Source organism: Leptonychotes weddellii, chromosome 1, assembly GCF_054177405.1.
Source record: "Leptonychotes weddellii isolate Sample4059 chromosome 1, ASM5417740v2, whole genome shotgun sequence".
NCBI lineage: Eukaryota > Metazoa > Chordata > Mammalia > Carnivora > Phocidae > Leptonychotes > Leptonychotes weddellii.
This window is the reverse complement of record NC_138369.1, coordinates 166,282,838-166,301,535: the sequence shown is the minus strand read 5'-3', so window position 1 is coordinate 166,301,535 and position 18,698 is coordinate 166,282,838. Positions and strand designations below refer to the sequence as shown.

At 36.5% G+C, this 18,698-nt stretch overlaps 1 protein-coding gene across 1 annotated transcript in view; it reads left to right on the top strand.

Annotated features, from left to right (window-relative positions):
• ROBO2 (roundabout guidance receptor 2) overlaps positions 1-18,698 on the top strand; it is a 574,017-nt gene that overhangs the window by 28,372 nt on the left and 526,947 nt on the right. The gene's annotated exons all lie outside the window — the stretch shown is intronic.

Here is an 18,698-nt window from a genome sequence, read left to right as displayed (position 1 = left end):
GCTTTTCTGTTCAGAGAGTTGTTGCTATTCCTTTCTTCGATCTCCTGTTGAGTTTGTAGGTGTTCAGAATGGTTTGATCCCTATCCAGCTGAATTCCTGAGAGGAGACGAAATCCAGGTCTCCTACTCCTCCGCCATCTTCTAGGACATGATTTTTATGACAATTTTGTTCAAGGCTTGTAGATACAATAATATAAAAATAACACTGTGTGTGTTTGTGTGTGTGTGTGTTTACCATTAGAAAAAGAAATACATTTCTTCCAATTTTCTATTAAGAAAATTCTATTGCAATATTGGAGATAAGAAACATCTTCAGTGTCTTTTAGTAAGCTCTCAAATACCACCTGAATCAAGTAAATGAATAAAAAAGTTTTAGGCATAGATTATTTTAGCTTGATAGCAACCTATCTTTATTTAGTGGTTTGAGGCAAAACTCATATAGAAATTAAAACCATAGTACTCTAATGTTTAGTTACCTGGAAAGTTCTAACGGAATGTAAGTAATATTTGCAATAGCCTTGTTATTGTAATTGAAAGAAAAAGGTTATTGTGTGTTCTCTGGTACAGCTGCCCACCTGTCCCATTACATCCCGGAGAATGAGTTTGTATCTCCTCTGATGGTGAGTGAAGACCATAAGTGATATTGTTAGTACTCTTGAAAAAGTAATGGAAAGTAGATCTGCAGAATATGGCACTAAGGGACAAGTTGCTATTTTTTAAAAAAATTCATCTTGTTTTGCTATTTCCAAGTTTGTGACATTTCTTATTAGATTATAGCACAGATGTGCATTCATTCATTAGTCCCTTCCAAAGATATTTCCCAAGCATCTGCATTGTTCTGGGGGCTTATAATAGTGTAGTGAGCTTTCAATTCAGTGAGAAAGATAGATAATAATCATACTGAATGTGTTTATACTTTTAATTGAATTTAAGTCGTATGAACAAAAAGTACAGTGTCACCAATGGATTTAAATATCTACAAAATTTCGTTTGTTGTGCCTGGAGGCCTTCCCAGGGAAGAAGTAATGTTTCTACTGAGGCCTGTGGGATTAGGAATAGTCATGTGAGGAGTGGGATCAGGGAAGAGCATTCCAGGCAGAGATGAGGTCCTGAAAGGAGTGGGGAGGGGAGACCCTGACACCACTGAAAACCGAGAAGAATAGAAAGGACAGTTGTGGGCAAAGGAAAGGTAGAAGAAGGCTGGGCTGGATGACCGCAGATTATGTAGATAAAGATTCTAAATTTTATCCCAAGACAATGGGATTATTATGCTGCTCAGGGAATTTCCAGGCTGCTAAAAGAGGTCCAGTGATAAATCTGAATAGTGTACATAGAATGTGATCAGCTCGGGGCGCCTGGGTGGCTCAGTCATTAAGCGTCTGCCTTCGGCTCAGGTCATGATCCCAGGGTCCTGGGATCGAGCCCCACATCGGGCTCTCTGCTCAGTGGGGAGCCGGTTTCTCCCTCTCCCACTCCCCCTGCTTGTGTTCCCTCTCTCACTGTGTTTCTCTCTGTCAAATAAATAAATAAAATCTTTAAAAAAAAAAAAAAATGTGATCAGCTCTAGTTTAGAGGTGGCCTTGGGGTGCCATGAAAGCATATTATATGGGAGCCTCAGCCATTCTGGGGATGAGAAAAGGATACAGAAGGGGTTACCTTGGGCTGAGTCCAGAGTTAGATTTAGCTGGATGCTATTCCCATCTTCCACCCAGACCAGTTACATTAAAAAGGTTTACTTTACTTTATAATTATTTATATACATGCATTATGAATCATATTTATGGCTACTTCATGTCAGGAACTGTTTCCTCCTTGTTATTTCTTGCTGTGGGTAGCAGAGAACCTTGCACATAAAAAGTGTTCCCTAAATACTTGTTGAATTAAATAAAAATGCCCCATTTAATTCAATTCTTCTTGGTCTTACTTGTTTCAGACTTAGCAAAAACTACTCATTAACCTTGGTTTTACTGAATTCATCAATAGTGTGTGCAAATTTAAGGTGATCTATTCATCACTTTTTGAATATACACAATTTATGTATTCTGAATTAGATGGGACTATCTCCTATCTATATTGGTGTGAATAAATCCAATTTATCATTCATCGCATACATTTAGTGTTAGAGTTGTTAGTTTGCTTACCTAGATGGAAAGCCACATCTGTTTTCTTTTAATTTTGAAGTCAGCAGAGGGACGCCTGGGTGGCTCAGTCGGTTGAGCAGCTGCCTTCGGCTCAGGTCATGATCTCAGGGTCCTGGGATCGAGTCCTGCGTGGGGCTCCCGGCTCATCAGGGAGTTTGCTTCTCCCTCACCCTCTGCCCCTCCCCCCAGCTCATGCTCTCTCATTCTCTCTCTCTCAAATAAATAAATAAAATCTTTAAAAAATAAAGCCAGCAGAAAATCAATATGCTTATGTTACTGTTTTTAAGCTTTCTACTTTGTAATGTCATGAAAAGAAATGCCTGAGTTCATTGTATTTATTATCACTTTTTTTGTCAAAGAGAATTGGCTTTATTTTTAAAATATACTTTAAGAGGAGAATGTATTAAATTATGTCAGTTTATTCCTTTCAAAGAAAGGAGATTAGGGACGCCTGGGTGGTTCAGGTCATGATCCCAGGGTCCTGGGATCAAATCCAGCATCAGGTTCCTTGCCCTGTGGGAAGCCTGCTTCTCCCTCTGCCTGCCACTCCCCCTGCTTGTGCTCTCTCTTACTTTCTCTCTCTCTCTCTGTGAGAAATAAATAAATAAAATCTTAAAAAAAAGGAAAGGATATTAAAATATGCAGATTAGTTTATAAGAGCGTATAAAATAAAATTCAAGCATATGAAAAATTAGTGGTAAATATATTTTTGTATAACTTCAAATTTATATTATATATATTTTAATAAAATTAATAGTTGAATGCTAGTGATATTTCAAGATATAACACAAACCTATTTCACTGCAGGATAAAAAGTACAGAAGTTTGTAACAATTTAAAAATTGGGGACAGATAAATACTTGAATCAGAAGCCAGTCTATATAATAATGATTTGTGCTTTCTCACTCAATTATTTTGATTTTCTTCCTTTGGAAAAAGAGAAGATGAATTATTTCTATAATAAAGTATTTGCAATAATAATTCCCTGATGTTCTCATTTCCCATTTTTCCATAAGGTTGATGATCGCCAGAGGGATAGGAAGGTCTTGATAGCACTAATGCTCAACTGAAGGCAAGAAATGGGTTTCTGGAAAGTGACCAGAATTGTGTGTCTCCCCAGATTTGGGTGGCAGGAGTGCTCACAAAGTATTTTTATTCAGCGATTTAAATGACAGGTGGGTCTGGCTTAACCAAGCCAAACTAAATTCGTTTAGGCAAAAAACCTGAGGGAACTGCAAATAAAATAATAACAATCACAATAATGTTTAGTAATATTGTACCACTCTTTCCCTAAGGAGCTTCAAGCAATTGGCAATTGTCTCATTAATTCTCAGAAGCTCCCCGGGAAGGAGTAGTGCAATATAGTACATGTTGAAAAGAAGATGTCTTAAATAGGAATAGTTGTATTCTTAGTACATATAGGTTGTTCAGCAAAGATTGCAACACATTTTTATAGAAATAAAGTTTTTATTTTTCATTACAAGAAATGAATAACCAAATCAAAACTTTCTTCGAAATTAATTGTGAAAAATAGCTCATTGTTTCGCTTTGTATTTTCATTTAAACCCAATTACCTGTCATTCCTGTGACCTATTTTCAAAATTCCATTAAATTCAGTGAGTAACAAGATTCTTAGCAATCTTTAGTCAGATGTCATTTGACTGTCAGTGAGCAAGATTGAGAGCACCTTAAATGAGGAGTTTCAATCAATGACCATCATCCATACTATTGATTAAACACTTTGTTACCTTAGTAATGGCCCAAATTTTAAACATTTCTTAGAATTGGTTAATTTTAAGGGACAATTAAAATAATCAAATAATATCATTGTTTGCATTAAAAAACTAGTGGAATATGAAGGCAAATATGTATGTTTCTCTTTGAAAATAGTGCCTTGTGCTATTATTGGATATACAGATGACCTTTCCACTCTGAGGTCAGAGTTCAAATTAAGCCTTGGGTCCTAAGTAAATTGAGATGAATGGTTTGGCCTTTGTCCCTGGTGTAAAATAGTCCATATTGCAAAATCACCATACATCTGTTTTTGTGAAATTGGCGTAATTGGCATTCTCCTAGGATTTTGTTGGCATTGAAGCTGAAGGTATTTCCTGCAACAAAGGTGGATTCTTGTCTAGGTCATAGGTTTTTTTTAAAAGTCTATACAAATGGCCTAGGATACGTTCATTCACTTTGAGAAGTAAAGAACTATGTCTCATCATAATAAATATGGTAATTGGTAATAGCACAATAACTATCTAATACATTTACTAAGATGGGAGTGCTTATGTGGAATGATGAGAGAAAAAAGTTGGAATAATTTTGAAGGGGACATCTTCTTGATCTTGCTAGTAGTTTTATAACTATCTTCACTCAATTATAGTGAGAAAAATAAAGATTGCCTTTACATTCCAATGAATTGAAAGTTACTCAGATTTTTCATCAACTTTAAAATTTAAATGTATAGGTATGATATTAGATGTCAAAAAATTGGGAAAATTTGGTTTCAAAATCAACTCTTTGTTCCATAAGTTCCTCTGTTAATAACACAGTTTATATAGTTGTTCAAAATTTTTATCATGTATATTAATAGCAAATTAATTTGAAAATGTTCCTTAGAAAAACTCTATGTGGAAAAGGTCTTTGTATGTAGCGTCACCCTGTAAATCACACAACAATATGTGAACAGTAAATTAAAGGACTGAGAATGGAGGTGTATACATTAATGCTAAAGATATTCCTATTTCATTTATATAGTTAATCTGGATTTTTGGGGGAAATGACTGCTTCTGTTTTTAAGCAGTTTTTGGTAGTACAGATTCTGAAGTATGTGTAAGGAATAGTTGCTTAGTGTTGGTATTGGAAGGTTGTATTAAAATATATGTTACCCCCATTATCCATTTATTTACTCAGAATAAAACAAAAAACAAATCTTTGGTATCCTTGCAGTAATTTTTAAAATTAACACTCAAGTTTGGGTTATCAAGTTTTAAATTCTTTATAGGCTTTTGGTTTAAATATTATTTCAAGCAAAATAACCTCTTGCCTCCTTCCCTACCATATACCTCAATCCCCCCCACCCCCGCATGTCCACCCCCCAAAACAAAAACACAAAGCAGCTTGCATTTGTTGGTAGGGCTTAGCAACTTTTACACATATTTTAAGAATTGTCTTTACTTCATTATTAGTGACTACCAAAGTTGTGATGCTGGATGAATGAAGCCATCATTTCTGTTGTAAATCATGCTGACTGAAGCCAGAGTCCTTCCAGACATACATGGCTTAAAAGGGTGGTCTAGTGTGGTGGGCTCTCATGCTCCCATCAGCTGAGTGGTATACTCAGTAAGAATCAGTTTTCCTTGTTCTCAAACATAATTTTTTTTTTTTGCTACTTGTTCTCAATATTTTATCATCCTTATTTAGTGAAAGTTAAGCCAATGGACAATTGTGAGTAAAAAAAGGAAGAGTTTTATCCATACATACCAAATTAAAAAGAATTTATATATGTGTCTCTAAAAAAACTACTTTTGAGTTAGATGTGAGTAACATACTGAGAAGACTGGGGACGATGTCATGGTATTTTTGTGAGAACATTAACTGAGATAACACATGAAAACAACTAGCAACATGCTTGGCATATACTCAGTGCTGAATTGAGTATTTGCTTCTTCTTTTCATAAATTTTTTGACAAATGTCATCAATTCTCTACTGATATATTATCTTCAGCCTCGGAGGACATAAACTTTTAGGAAGTAGGTGGGAAAACCAGGACTGCTCTTAGCATGAAATTCCCGGGAATTAATTTGACATGGCCCATATTCATTCACAAATTACCAGGTTATCTCAGTTTTTAAAAAGGATATAGAGGATACTTCAAAAACATTTTTGTTTCATTTTTCTTTTATTGATGACTACTTCATATATTGATTTTTGAAATCGTCATTACTCATTTCTTACAGTGTATACCTGTGGAAGATATGTTCTTCAACTCTAACCAGTCCTGTTGAAATCTTTGCTTTATTTGTATTTCTCTTGCTGCTATTTTTTCTTTTTTCTTTTTGTTCTTGGCACATTTTAAGTTGTTTTCAAAATGATTATAAGAGTATATTTGCAAAACTTTCCAACAAGGCACCATTAGCTTTTGTCCTTGTTGTAATGTCATAACTGGAGGGCAGACACTGTCCTATTTTGGAGCTCTACTTCTCTCTCACCACTGTGAATGCACAGACTTCTTGGTTGATATTTATGTTAAGGGTGTGAATCTTAATTTGATATGAGAAAACATATTTTCATGATGAAAGAAAGCTGTCAGTCTTATGTGTCAGAAGCGAGTAAAAGTAAGACAGCACTTACAAAGATGTTTCCTTCTGTTGTGCCATCATTTCCCAAGGGAGTGATCGAAGCCATTTTGTTTTGATTCTGAAATGAGAATGAAGAGATGCCCTATTGAGAATAATCTCTGTTTAGATGAGCATTGTATAGAATAAAGCATAATCATTTTTGTTCTAGTGCTAATTTCTGAAGCCTCCTACCAACTAGTCACTTAAGAGTCAAGTTTCATAGTCACTTTAAAGAGAAAACATATCTTGAAATATAATTCAAGCACATTATTCATATATGGAATAGGGTGAATGGTATCAAAGTAGCATGAGAAAAGGTAGGATTGGGAGTAGACTATGTGAACCAAGACTTTAATGTTTCTGTGAACATTCAATTCAATAATATTCCACAGTATGATACACAAACCACTTTCTCATGCTAGTGTGTTCCCAGAGCTTAACGAACACATTATCTGAAATAGAGGTGGTCACATTGCAGCCTTTGGGCCAAGTTTGACCTGCCACCTGTTTTTATATGGCCCACAAACTATAATAATGTTTCTTTTTCTTTTTTATTTACATTTTGAAGTAGTTGAATAAAAATCAAGAGTAGAATAATATTTCATGATAAGTGAGAATTTTGTTCAATCTAGTTTTTTTGTCCACAAATAAAGTTTTATTGGAACACATCCATGCTCATTTGTTTACACACAGTCTATGGCTACCTTCCTGCTACAAAGGCAGAGTTAAGTAGCTGTGACACACATGGTATGACTACCATAGCCTAAAATATTTACTGCTTTGCTCTTAAAAAAAAAAAAAAGTTTGCTGATTTCTGATTTAAAATAAAGGAATGATGCTTTTGTTCAACTGTGTGCTGTGAGACATATACAAAAGTGCTAAATTTTAAGACAAAAATAGACAAACTGGAATTCATTTAAGGAGATCTCTTAGGAGAGAGGAGAAGGAAGACTGAGATGGATTTTAAAACATGATATGAGAAATGGTTGAAAGAATGATGATGCTTTGCCAGAAAAACTAGTTAGTTGGGATCACAGTCATATCCACTTCAAATATCCACCATCATGTGGGAAGATTGCTAACTCGTTATATTTAACATAAAGGACTAACGCTGGACTCAGGAGAAATAGGTGGAAATTTTACTGAAACATATGTTGATGCAATGTGGAAAAAAAAGAGAATAGGCTAATAAAAGTATATTATAGTGGAATATCTTTTTTTTTTTCTTATGAGTCAATGACTTCTAGTACAGCAGTTATTCAAACATAAGCACTTAGGTTCTTGGTCAGAATGTCTAAAGGTGGTTAGATTGAGTGAGTTTCTTATTTTCTCATTAATTAATTCAGCAAATATGCATGGGGTACCTCCTTTGTTTCACACATCCTTTTAGGCACTGGGATTAGATGATGAGCAGCACAGACCAAATACCTGCTCTTCTAGAGCTGATGAGCTGGAGTCCCTGAGGAGAAGAGAGACAATATGCAAGCACTCAAATCAATTGTTAGATCATTTTAAAGACAAATTGTTGTTTAAAGATACTATATAGTGTTATGACTGGGTCAGGCAGCCTGGGCCTTCTCAGATAGAGACATCAGAAGTCTTGATGGGAGGAAATGTTTTAGCTAACACCTGTATAAGGGCCAGTCTTGCAAAGATCTGCAGCCAAAGCATTTCAGAAGAAGGAAGGACCCATGCAAAAGCCCTAAAGTGGAAAAGAACTTGTGTTCAAGAACCAGAGAGGAAGCTAGTATATTTGTTTTCTAAGGCTGCCGTAACAAATAACCACAGACTTTCTGGCTTAAAAGCAACCGATATTCATTCTGTCATAGTTCTGGAAGTCAGCAGTCTAAAACCAAGTTGTAGGAGGAATCCTCATATGTATTCAGTTGTGCTCCCTTAAAAAGATTTGTTGCGATCCTAATCCCCAGTACCTCAGAACATAAACTTCTGTGAAAATAGAATCTTTATAGAGATAAATTAAAATGAGGTCATTAGGGTGGGGCCCTAATCTAATATGACTAGTGTCCTTATGAAAAGGGAAAATTTGGACACAGAGACAAAGGGAGAATTCATGTGAAAATGAAGGCCGAGATTGTAATAATGTATTTACAAGCTAAGGGATGCCAAAGATTGCCAGCAAACCACCAGAAGCTCGGAGAAAGGCCTGGAACAGAGTCTCCTTTGCAGTGCTCAGAAGGAATCCATCTTACCAATATTTTAGCATCCCGGACTATGAGATAAGTTTCTGTTGTTTAAACCACCTGGTTTGTGGTACTGTGTTAAGACCACCTTCCTTGCTTCTTCCAGCTCTTGGGGCTCGCATGCATTTCCTGGCTTGTGGCAGCATAAAGGCAATCTCTGCTAACATCTTCACATGGACTTCTCCCCCATGTCTCTGTGTTTCTTTTTCTGTTTCTTATAAGGACACCCTCATTGGATTAGGAATCACTATAACCCAGTATGACCATATCTCCATCCTTACCTTAATTACTTCTGTAAAGACCCTGTTTCCAAATAAAGCCACCTCATAGGTTTCTGGATGTTTATGAATTTTGGCAGGATACGGTTCAACTCTCTGCAGGTTTTATGTCCAGAGAGTTGTCAGCAAAGGGGATAGGGTGATACAAAACGAGGGTGGGGAGAGGCAAGAGATAAAATAGGGTGTTGTAGACCCTAGTGGGGAGTCTGGGTTTTATTCTAATATAAAGAAAATAGCTTGGAGGGTTTTAAGCAGAGAATTAGCATCATTTGACTTACATTTTAAATAAGTATCTCTGGCTGTTGGGTAGAGGATGGGCACAAATATCTCTGGCTATCGTGTAGAGTGATGGGACAAGAGTGGAAATAAGGGAAAGCTTGTTTGGCCCTTGTAAGGAGGAATGGTAGGTGCTTAGTAGAAATGGGAAGAAAGTGGGGCCAGTTTTGGAAGACATGCTGATGGATTAGGTATGAACTAAGATGTTCATGAGTGGCATGTTACTGAGTGGGGAGAAATCATGGGTGATTCCTTTATTAATTGGCTTCTTTGCTTCCTTATTTGCAATAGTACTAGCAGACTGTAAATCTTCCGAATGTTATAGAGGGTTGTGCTGTGAAAAGGAAGTCTCCCCTCTAGCCCTGTCTGATGGTCTCCACTCTAGGAGTGACCATTGTTAGCAGTTCTCTCTACAGGAAATATCCTATGTAACCTTCTTTTTCTGAGATGACATATATCCCCTTCTAAACTAGAGCTGTTCTTTCCCCATAAAATACAATTAATGAACAAGTCTCTAGCCCAGACAAAACTTACTTCTTCGAAACACCTGTTCATTCAGTAAAAAGTATGTCAGTAAACTCTAAAGTAGGATGAAATTAAAATGAAACCAGTACTTTCAGTATAAATGTCCCTTATGATTTTTGTGAAGTTGCCTAAAACTTTGTAGCCTAGGTTTTTTGCCTGGAAATGAGAAAAGCAATACCTATCTGCCTAATTTGTAAGTGAAAAATGAAATGAATTCTCTCATCCATTCTTTCTTCTCTCATTCCTTTGAAATGAGGGGTGGTGGTTTCAAAGCATGGTCAAGGGGCATAGAGACTTCACAGCCTATCCCACCTAAGGTGAAGGCTGGGGTTGGTGGTGTGTGTAGATGCTCCCTCATGTGAACCACTGCTGTCTTTGTGTGTGATTCAGGGTCTTTCTAGGCCGTTTAAAAAGTAATCAGGGAGTCATCAGCTTCCAGTGGCGAAAGGACTCTTCTCTGGGTTATTGAAGAGCTGCCTGGTTGATATCCAGGCTTCCACGGGACTCTTTTTTTTTTTTTTTTAAAGATTTTATTTATTTATTCATGAGAGACAGAGAGAGAGAGGCAGAGGGAGAAGCAGGCTCCCAAGGAGCAGGGAGCCCGATGCGGAACTTGATCCCAGGACCCTGGGATCATGACCTGAGCCGAAGGCAGACGCTCAACCATCTGAGCCACCCAGGCGCCCCCACGGGACTCTTCTTAGAGTGGTTTTTGAAGATGTGAACCAGATGATGTTAGTTTTCTGAGGAGTTTAAAACACCTCAATGGCTTCTGTTGCACTTATGATAGGATTATAATCATTAACGGGCCTTATAAATTCCTACATAGCCTTGGCCCTCACTACCTACTTTTTAAACTTTATTTCACTACCCTTTCCCTTACGGTATGCTGTAGCTACACTGATGTTATTTCAGTTTCTAGAATATACCAGGGTCTTTCCCATTCAAGAGACTACCTCTGCTGGATACTCTGCCAGGAATGTTCTTTTCGCCTTCCTACATCAACTAACTCCATTTATCTTTTAGGACTCTGCTTAAGAGTCACTTATTTTGTGAAACCTTTCTTGTCCAGTAATCCAAATGAGTTCTTCCTGTTAACATCCTTCTTTACGGCATTTATCACCATTTTTAAACAGATGCTTACATTCTCTATACTTACATACAACCAGATGGTAGTCTGGTATATACCCAGTGCCAGGCTGCTAGTAAGTGCTCAACATATATATTTGTGAATCAATATGTTTTATGGTTAATATGTATTAGAGATTGTAAACATTCATTGTCCCTAAAGTTTGTGTGCTTTGAGGCTGCATCCCACAGTAATCTGTTTTTTATTTAAAATCGGGATTGCATTTATGTTTATTTACTATAAACATAACAGAGTGAAGTTCATTTTTTTTAAATGGAAGAACAGTTAGGCCATCATGATTTCGTTAAATGCAATGATTACCGGAAGTCAAAAGGGAAATCATTTATGAAACATAAATAGGAAATGAATCTGCCAAGCCTTTATTATGTTTGTAATATTGGAGCTTTTGAGTGGTTTCATAGATAGGTTTTGAGGAAAATGTTTGATATGAAAACAATTGCCCTTTTAAAATTACAGCAAACAAGTATTTAATCCAAAGGGGGTTAATCAATTGCTCAAGGGAAAGGGGTTATAATTATATTTAATCACTATCATTAAAAATAGTCTTTATCAGGTTGAATGCTTTTAACTCAGTATTCTGAATACCTGGTAAACATCGGCCATTATTTTTCCTATGTTTACTTTGCCATAAAAATTGAGCAGAGTGCGAGGAACACGTTTTTATTTGCTAAGAGAAAAAAAGAGCATGCTGCTTCTGAAATCACCTGTAGGGCGAAGTAAACAGGAGAGGAAATATGCTTTATAATTGTTTAAAATTCACTGAAAAGATTGCTTTTCCATACCAAAGAGGACAAAAGGTTGTGAGAAGCACATGCCAGAAAACAAAGATCAATGGGACAATATGATTAATTTGAAGTTAAAGTAAGGAAGGTCCCTCATTTGTCACCCAGTGCCAATTTGCAGTAAACCTTAGCATTTCATCAAAGGGTTGCCTGTGAACTATTCCAAAGCAATCAGCTTTTCTGGAGCTGGAACCTCGGGCCTTCCTGAGTCCTCTTTGAGAGCACAACGTCCCCGCGATTAATCTTCTCTTCTGTCAACATGAATATTAAGTGATTTCCTCCCAAGTGCATTATTAAGTTGTCTTATTTAATGCTACTTTCTGAGGATAACGCCGCTTGACCCTCACACTGAGGGTGAGCAGATAGGATTGTCCTATGGACATGGTGTTCTCCTTCAATGTGAAATTATGCAGTCAGGTGGCTTTATGCCTAGCCAGAGATTATGACCTGAAAATATACTCAGAGAAAGAGAGTAAATGAAGTTTGTTAATTAGGGCATATATTTTAACTTATTCCAGGCTAGCTATTTTGATAACCATTTGGGTATATAGATCTTAATAACAAATATAAAAGTGTACGACAATTACATTACAAATTAAAATCCCGTGTAGTACAAATGAATGCATTCTCATTAAACAGGTAGTGTTAATATTTCATCTTTATTACCAGCACTAGGCCATTTATGGATTATAAATACAGATTTAAATTTAGATGTAGCATAAATATTCACGTATGTTCTATGTTTTTCCAAGTATTAGTATGTGATGTAATTGCATTTTCTGTTCTCCCCACCTGTGAAGGCTAACGTTAAATGTCACAGTATCATCCTAACTTATGTTCTCTCATCTTTTCTCTAAGGTCTGGTTTTAAAATCTGTCCCCTTCCACCCGTACAATAACTCTAGGACATGAAAGAAGCAGTTAGGAACAGACGACTTTTTATGTGTCTCGTTTCCTTGCAAATGTCTACTCACACAATTAGTCACATTCCGGAGAGGGCCTTTGTATTTATCTATTATATTTTGAACGGATCAAGCCATACTCTTCCCTAACACATTAGAGTGTTTATTAGTTCAGCTGGTTTGCCGACAGATGTTTCCTTTAGGATGGCAGAAGAACTAATACAGCCAGTTCAATTTAAAAAAATCGTGCCCTGGGTGAGTTCGTAGCTTTGTAATTCTGTCTAACTTTTAGAGTAACCCTTCCTAGAGAAAACATCACCTTTATTGTTTTTTGTTCCTTCTGGGATGTATATTAGTCACTGGCACGTTACCTATAAATAAATAAATGATGACTGAATGAATGCATGCAATCCTTTGAAGAAATAATGTGATTTCAACATCAATGTCCCTAAAGGCAGAGTGAGATCATAGTGTAGCAACCTTTTCCTCCAAAGGAAGTATTCTTTCGTATTTAAAGTGTTACGTTTTTCTTTTTCCAGTCTTGAGAAGAAAGACTTAAAAATGTCAAACTGTACGCTCATTGCTTTCAATGAAATAGTTTCAGTTCTTATTTTTCTGTCGTATCACTTAAATTTTCATAACTGAAAATTTTGAATACAGCAAAACCTAGCTTATGAAAAATGGGCCGTAAGTAGAAGGGGAGAAGTCACTTTGCTTGTGGTCAGCAGTAAATACGTACACATATACATAAAATGCAACTCTTTCCATGTTCGCATTGTAATGTATCTGTTCGCATTCTGTATCAGCATGATAGCCTGAAGAACTAGGTTTATTATCAGTCATATCTTTCTTTCCTAATTTCACTTGAGAATATGTTTTTGGTCATCACTGCTCTGAAGGTACAGTATGTGGAATGCTGTGTAGAAATAGGAATACCTCAGATAAACACACTGAGGAATTTGAGTAATAAAAGAAATTGGGAGCATCAGTAAGATTTTAGAGTTCAGAGTAATGTTTCCTCCCCTCTTACCAAGGCTGGGCAGTGCATTGAGATGATTTGGGATTCCTGTGCATGTGTTTATTAAGAACTTGGAGGTGAAGGGGGACGACAGCTCTAAGACAGTCACTGTATCAGGGTTGGGCCTTACTCTGTTTCCTCTAATCAACGACCTCCGAGAAAGTACCCTTTTGTGTTTTCCTCATTTTATAGTAATATATACACCAAAATATGGTCGACATATTTACTGTTAGAGGGACACTTTAATTATGTACTATGATTTCTTTCTGGCACACTAATGGGACTTAAAATTACTGGTTTTTTCCTGAGATCAGGAAAAAAATGATAATAGCTGGAAAACAGTTTGAAAAGCTCAAGTACATTTTGTTATTTTGACATTTTATTTAAAAGGGTTCATTATTTTTATAATTTTCTTTTTTGACCATATCATAAGATGTACTATAGAAATTCTGTATTCTTTTCCCCTACACTGTGGTTCTGGTACCGAAGTCATTGTACTTTTTTGTGTCTCCAGCTTTGTCTTATGAACAGTCTTTAACTTCTTCGGGATTAAATTAGACTAGTTCATATACATAGCACCTAATTTAAATGTCTAAACGTGTCCAGGGGAAGGGAGATGTTTTAGCAAATATGGCAGAAAAACATCCCACAACAATTTGTGTTTTGGGTTTTTGTTGTTGTTCCTTAAAGCTTGCTTTTCTAAGTGATAGAGATTTTAAAAGGGAAAGGAAACAAGTAAAAATGGAGGGAAGACAAATTGTCTTCTCTTATCAAGCTGTATCTCGCCAACCACCAATTATAAATTCTAATTTTAAATAATGTGGCACTTCGCATCACATATAACTTACTATCACTTACAGATACATCTATATGAAACGTTACTCATTTGCCTTAATTAAAACTATAGGTTTGGCATTTATAGAGAATTTTGAGCCTTCTTCTCTAATAAAAGAGCCCCAGGTTATGAGCTTTCAGTTTTGCCTTAAAGAGTTCAACAGAGTGATATTGACCAGTGCAAATTTTGTAAAGGACTGTGTAGGGGAATAAAATATATTTTCCTTCTACCCTTCTAAGTTCTTGGCTGAGGCTCCTGTAACAAAACACAGATTAACAAAAGAAAAGCATATACATTTATTTAATGCATGTTTTACGTGACATGGAGACTTCATAAGGAAATGAAGACCCCAAGAAGCAGTTAAATCTAAGGGTTTTTATAGTAGGTTTGATGAAGAGTAGAAAGTCCTGGGAAAGGGTGATAGGACAGAGTATGAGGTAAGTGTAGTGAATTGAGGGAAACTTAGCAAGGCGTTTTCCTTGAGATTCCTCTTGGTGTTCCTTAATCTTCAGAGATAGAGATGCATCTTTCCTTCAGGCATAAGGAGGGTAACTTTCCCTCTGGTGGTCTGAAGACGTCCTTCAGGGGAAGGTCAGCAAGTCGTTGGTGCACCTGCCACTTCTCAAATTCCTTCACAAAATATTCAATGTGTCAAAGTACCCTATTTTGGAGTAGCATGTCCTTAACCCTATCAACAATTTAAAACTGATGATGCTGAAATTTTTAAGTGAGGGAGTTGAAATGGGGAGCTTCAGGATGCTACTGGAATAGCTCATTTAAACAAACCAGTACTCTGTCCTGATAAATGTACTGCCTCCTAAAATCTTGGGGGAAAAAAGCACAATAACACAGCACATTTGAAGTGTATATTCTTCTTGCCTTTTGAAAAATAGAGCACAGAATTTTCTATTATGTTTTGCTAATCTTGAGTACTATGGATATGAATCTGTATAAGCTATTTAAATTCTTGGATTTCTCATCTGTAAAACAGGGATAATAATACAAAGGTTGTACTGAGAATGAAATAAAATAATCTTTGTAAAGCACCTGGTACCTACCCAACAAAATATAACTATATTGATCATTGTTGTGATTATTGAATATTAGTATTATTGAAAATGAGTTAATATTTGTTAAACATATGCGTATGCCAGGATACTGTGCTCGGCACCAAAAATACTAAGTTAAATCTTGTAGAAGAAACAAGATCTAAATAAATAACTAAAATTCTAGGACCACAATTAATAAAAATAATTCCTGTACTCTTGTATACAATTTACCAGCAAGGCTGGTTAATTCTGGATTTAGTTCAGCTGGGTGATTGCTGGGATGGGGCTTGTCACTGAGAGGTCATCGGTAAAAGGTTAGATAGGAAATGATTGGTATCAGGTGGGACGATGACCCTTCACCAACTGAATCTTCCAGTCTTATCTAGATTTTCCAGGTTTTGTTTTTTGTTTTTTCTTCAGAGTAGCATCTGTTCCTCTTGGTTCTTTTTATAGTATCTATGAATATGAATATATTCTTCCATAAATCCATATACATGTATTCTTATGCATCCAGGGTTATTCTTATACCCTGTTGCATGAACAGGGTAGCCTTTGAGTGTATAGGTGTCTCAGCAGAGTACAGAATCATTCCTGCATGTTCTAGAATCTCTGCTCATTTCTACCTCTACATTCTCCTTGGGGCCAGGATCATGAAAGTTGAGTTTTTGATTTATACTTTTACAATTCTGAGTCAGTTATATGAGCTTCCTCGGCATTCAAGGAAACCCATGACATGTCTGCTTTAGATATTTTACTGCCCAGAAGATAAAAAAGGTTTAATCAGTGTGTCGGGTCACAAGACTCTGAACTCCTTGACGTTGGGGCTCCCTCCCTCAAGCACAGTGCCTGACACATAGGATACAGGAAGTATGTCAGTCATTAGTAAAATTACTGATCTCATAGAGGTCACTAATTTCATAGGAGAGCCAACTAAAAGTACTTTATAAACTGTATTTTCTATAGATAAGACTGTAGTGTAGCCTCTGAAATCTATTCTTACAACTCAGTTTGCTTTTAATATTGAAAAGAACAATGCCTTTGAGAAAGTAGTCACCGCTCTTTTGCCACCGAACAGTTAACGCACCTCCAAACTTATGTGAGAATTGACAATACAAAGACAACTTCCTTAGTTTTTATCCTACACCTGATGCTTATGTTTTCATGGGACACTCTGTGTCAGGCACTCCTCTAGGTATATGACATGTATCAATCCATTTTCTTCCCCTAATATGGGGGAGGACATATTATCATCATGATTTAACCCCAAGTTACTAAGAAGGTTAATAAGTTGCCTGCACTTCCCCAACTCCTAAGTCTGGATCTCGAATTTGAGTCCAGACTCCATGTTCTTCAACAGCCCTGCTGTCTTATATTTATTTATATGGTGACTTATAATTCAAAAAGTGCGGTTTGCATGTATGATCTCCTTTTATCTTTAACACGGTATATAGAAGCAGAAACAATTTTCAATCCACGATTCAGGCTAAGAACAGCAAGTGTGAGACTCAGCTGGGTCCAGAAGTGGTTGGTTTGATTCGCTGACTGGTTGTGTCACTCACTATCTTAGTGCGAAGACAGAGACATGGATCACCAACTCTCATTGCCCCGCAACTCCCCCAGTTTACTCGTTCTTACCAGTTTCTCAGAAGGTCCAATGATGTTGCCCTCTGACTTCTCAAACTGGGTTTCTCTAGTTATTTTGGATGCCACTCAGCCACCTCAAAGCCTCGTCTTCTTTATCTTATTCTAGTCAGAACTGAGGAAATAAATTCACTTTCTCTTATTTAATCCATTTGTTTATACTTTGTTATGCTTTATGAAGGCATTTTGACACTTTTCTGTTTCATAATGTGAGTGAGACCGATTTTTTAGACATTCTTCACTCCAAAATAGACTATGTTGTAGAGTTAATGGATTTCTTGGCTAATCTTTCAGGTTTTTCTAACAGCAAAAGGTTTTTTAAGGCCAATTCCTTATGTGGCCAAATTGAATATTGTAATAGTTCTCTTTACGATGCTTTGAAATTTGAAAAAAAAAACCTTAAAATATTATCAAGACACATTGTGTAAGAAGAATGGCTATAAATTAATGAAACCAATTTTCATAAGTCTTCACATGAAAATCAATTCTACCCCAAAGTAGTTCAGTATGTTTGTCTTTATATGTCTTCATCCTTTATCTACTTACATTGTTTCTTAATTACTGTGTTTTCAGAATGGTGTTTATTCCACAGGTAGTGCTGTCCAGTCTGCTCACAGGGGAACATTTAAATTGTGACATTAATTATGGATTACAGTGGAGCATCCATGGGAGTGAAAGTCAATGCTAGCCAGGGGCTGTATTGTTTATATCACATATGTTCTGGTGAATAAATTAGTGCACAGTTCTGAAATTCACAAGCTTAGTTTAAGAATACGTTTGCTAACCAAAATTGGGTCTCAGTATGACTTTGCGATGATGAGATCTGATCCCATAGCTTTTGAGAGCGTGCACTATGAAATAATATTTCCACCCCACCTTTGTTAACCTAAACAGAAGACAGATTGAATTGTAAAGCTCATTTGACAAATGAGCACATTTTGCTCTCTTCCTGTAGTTTTCTTCTCTTCGCTTTTGTGTCCAGTGTTTCTTCCCAAGCAGTGTTATGCAAATGAACCAATTAATGATAGATAAAATGGTCTTCCTACCTCGCAGAGTTTGTAACTGGAAGGGCAACACCGTAAGTCACGTACCTATTCAGGGGATTCTATAGGCCACTGTGAGGGTCTGATTAGCTTGACTGTGGAATACAATCGCAGAGGCATCTGCTCGGTTAATTTTGAGAGAAAATTTACCAGATGGAGACTGAAGATTTAAGTGATTAGAAGGTAGTAGATTGGAATACAAATTGGATTAAGAGAAATTAGATTGATATAAATCGAATTGAGTCACAACAGTTTGTGTTGTTCGTACCAAGGGGCAGTGGATTATGGGAGAAGCAGATGCTCCAATGAGATAGGAATTAATGTGGCTTTGACAGTCCATCTGCGAAGGTCTGAATATCGAGTACATCCCTAATCTCTCTCTCCATTTATCAATGCCATAATGTTAATTAGTACTTCATTCATTAAGTTACTTACAGAAGAAAAAATCTCACCCCTATCCCCTCTCTGCTTGAGAATTTGTTATTCTGCCAAGAACTGGAAAGCTCTCTTCAGCTGAGTGA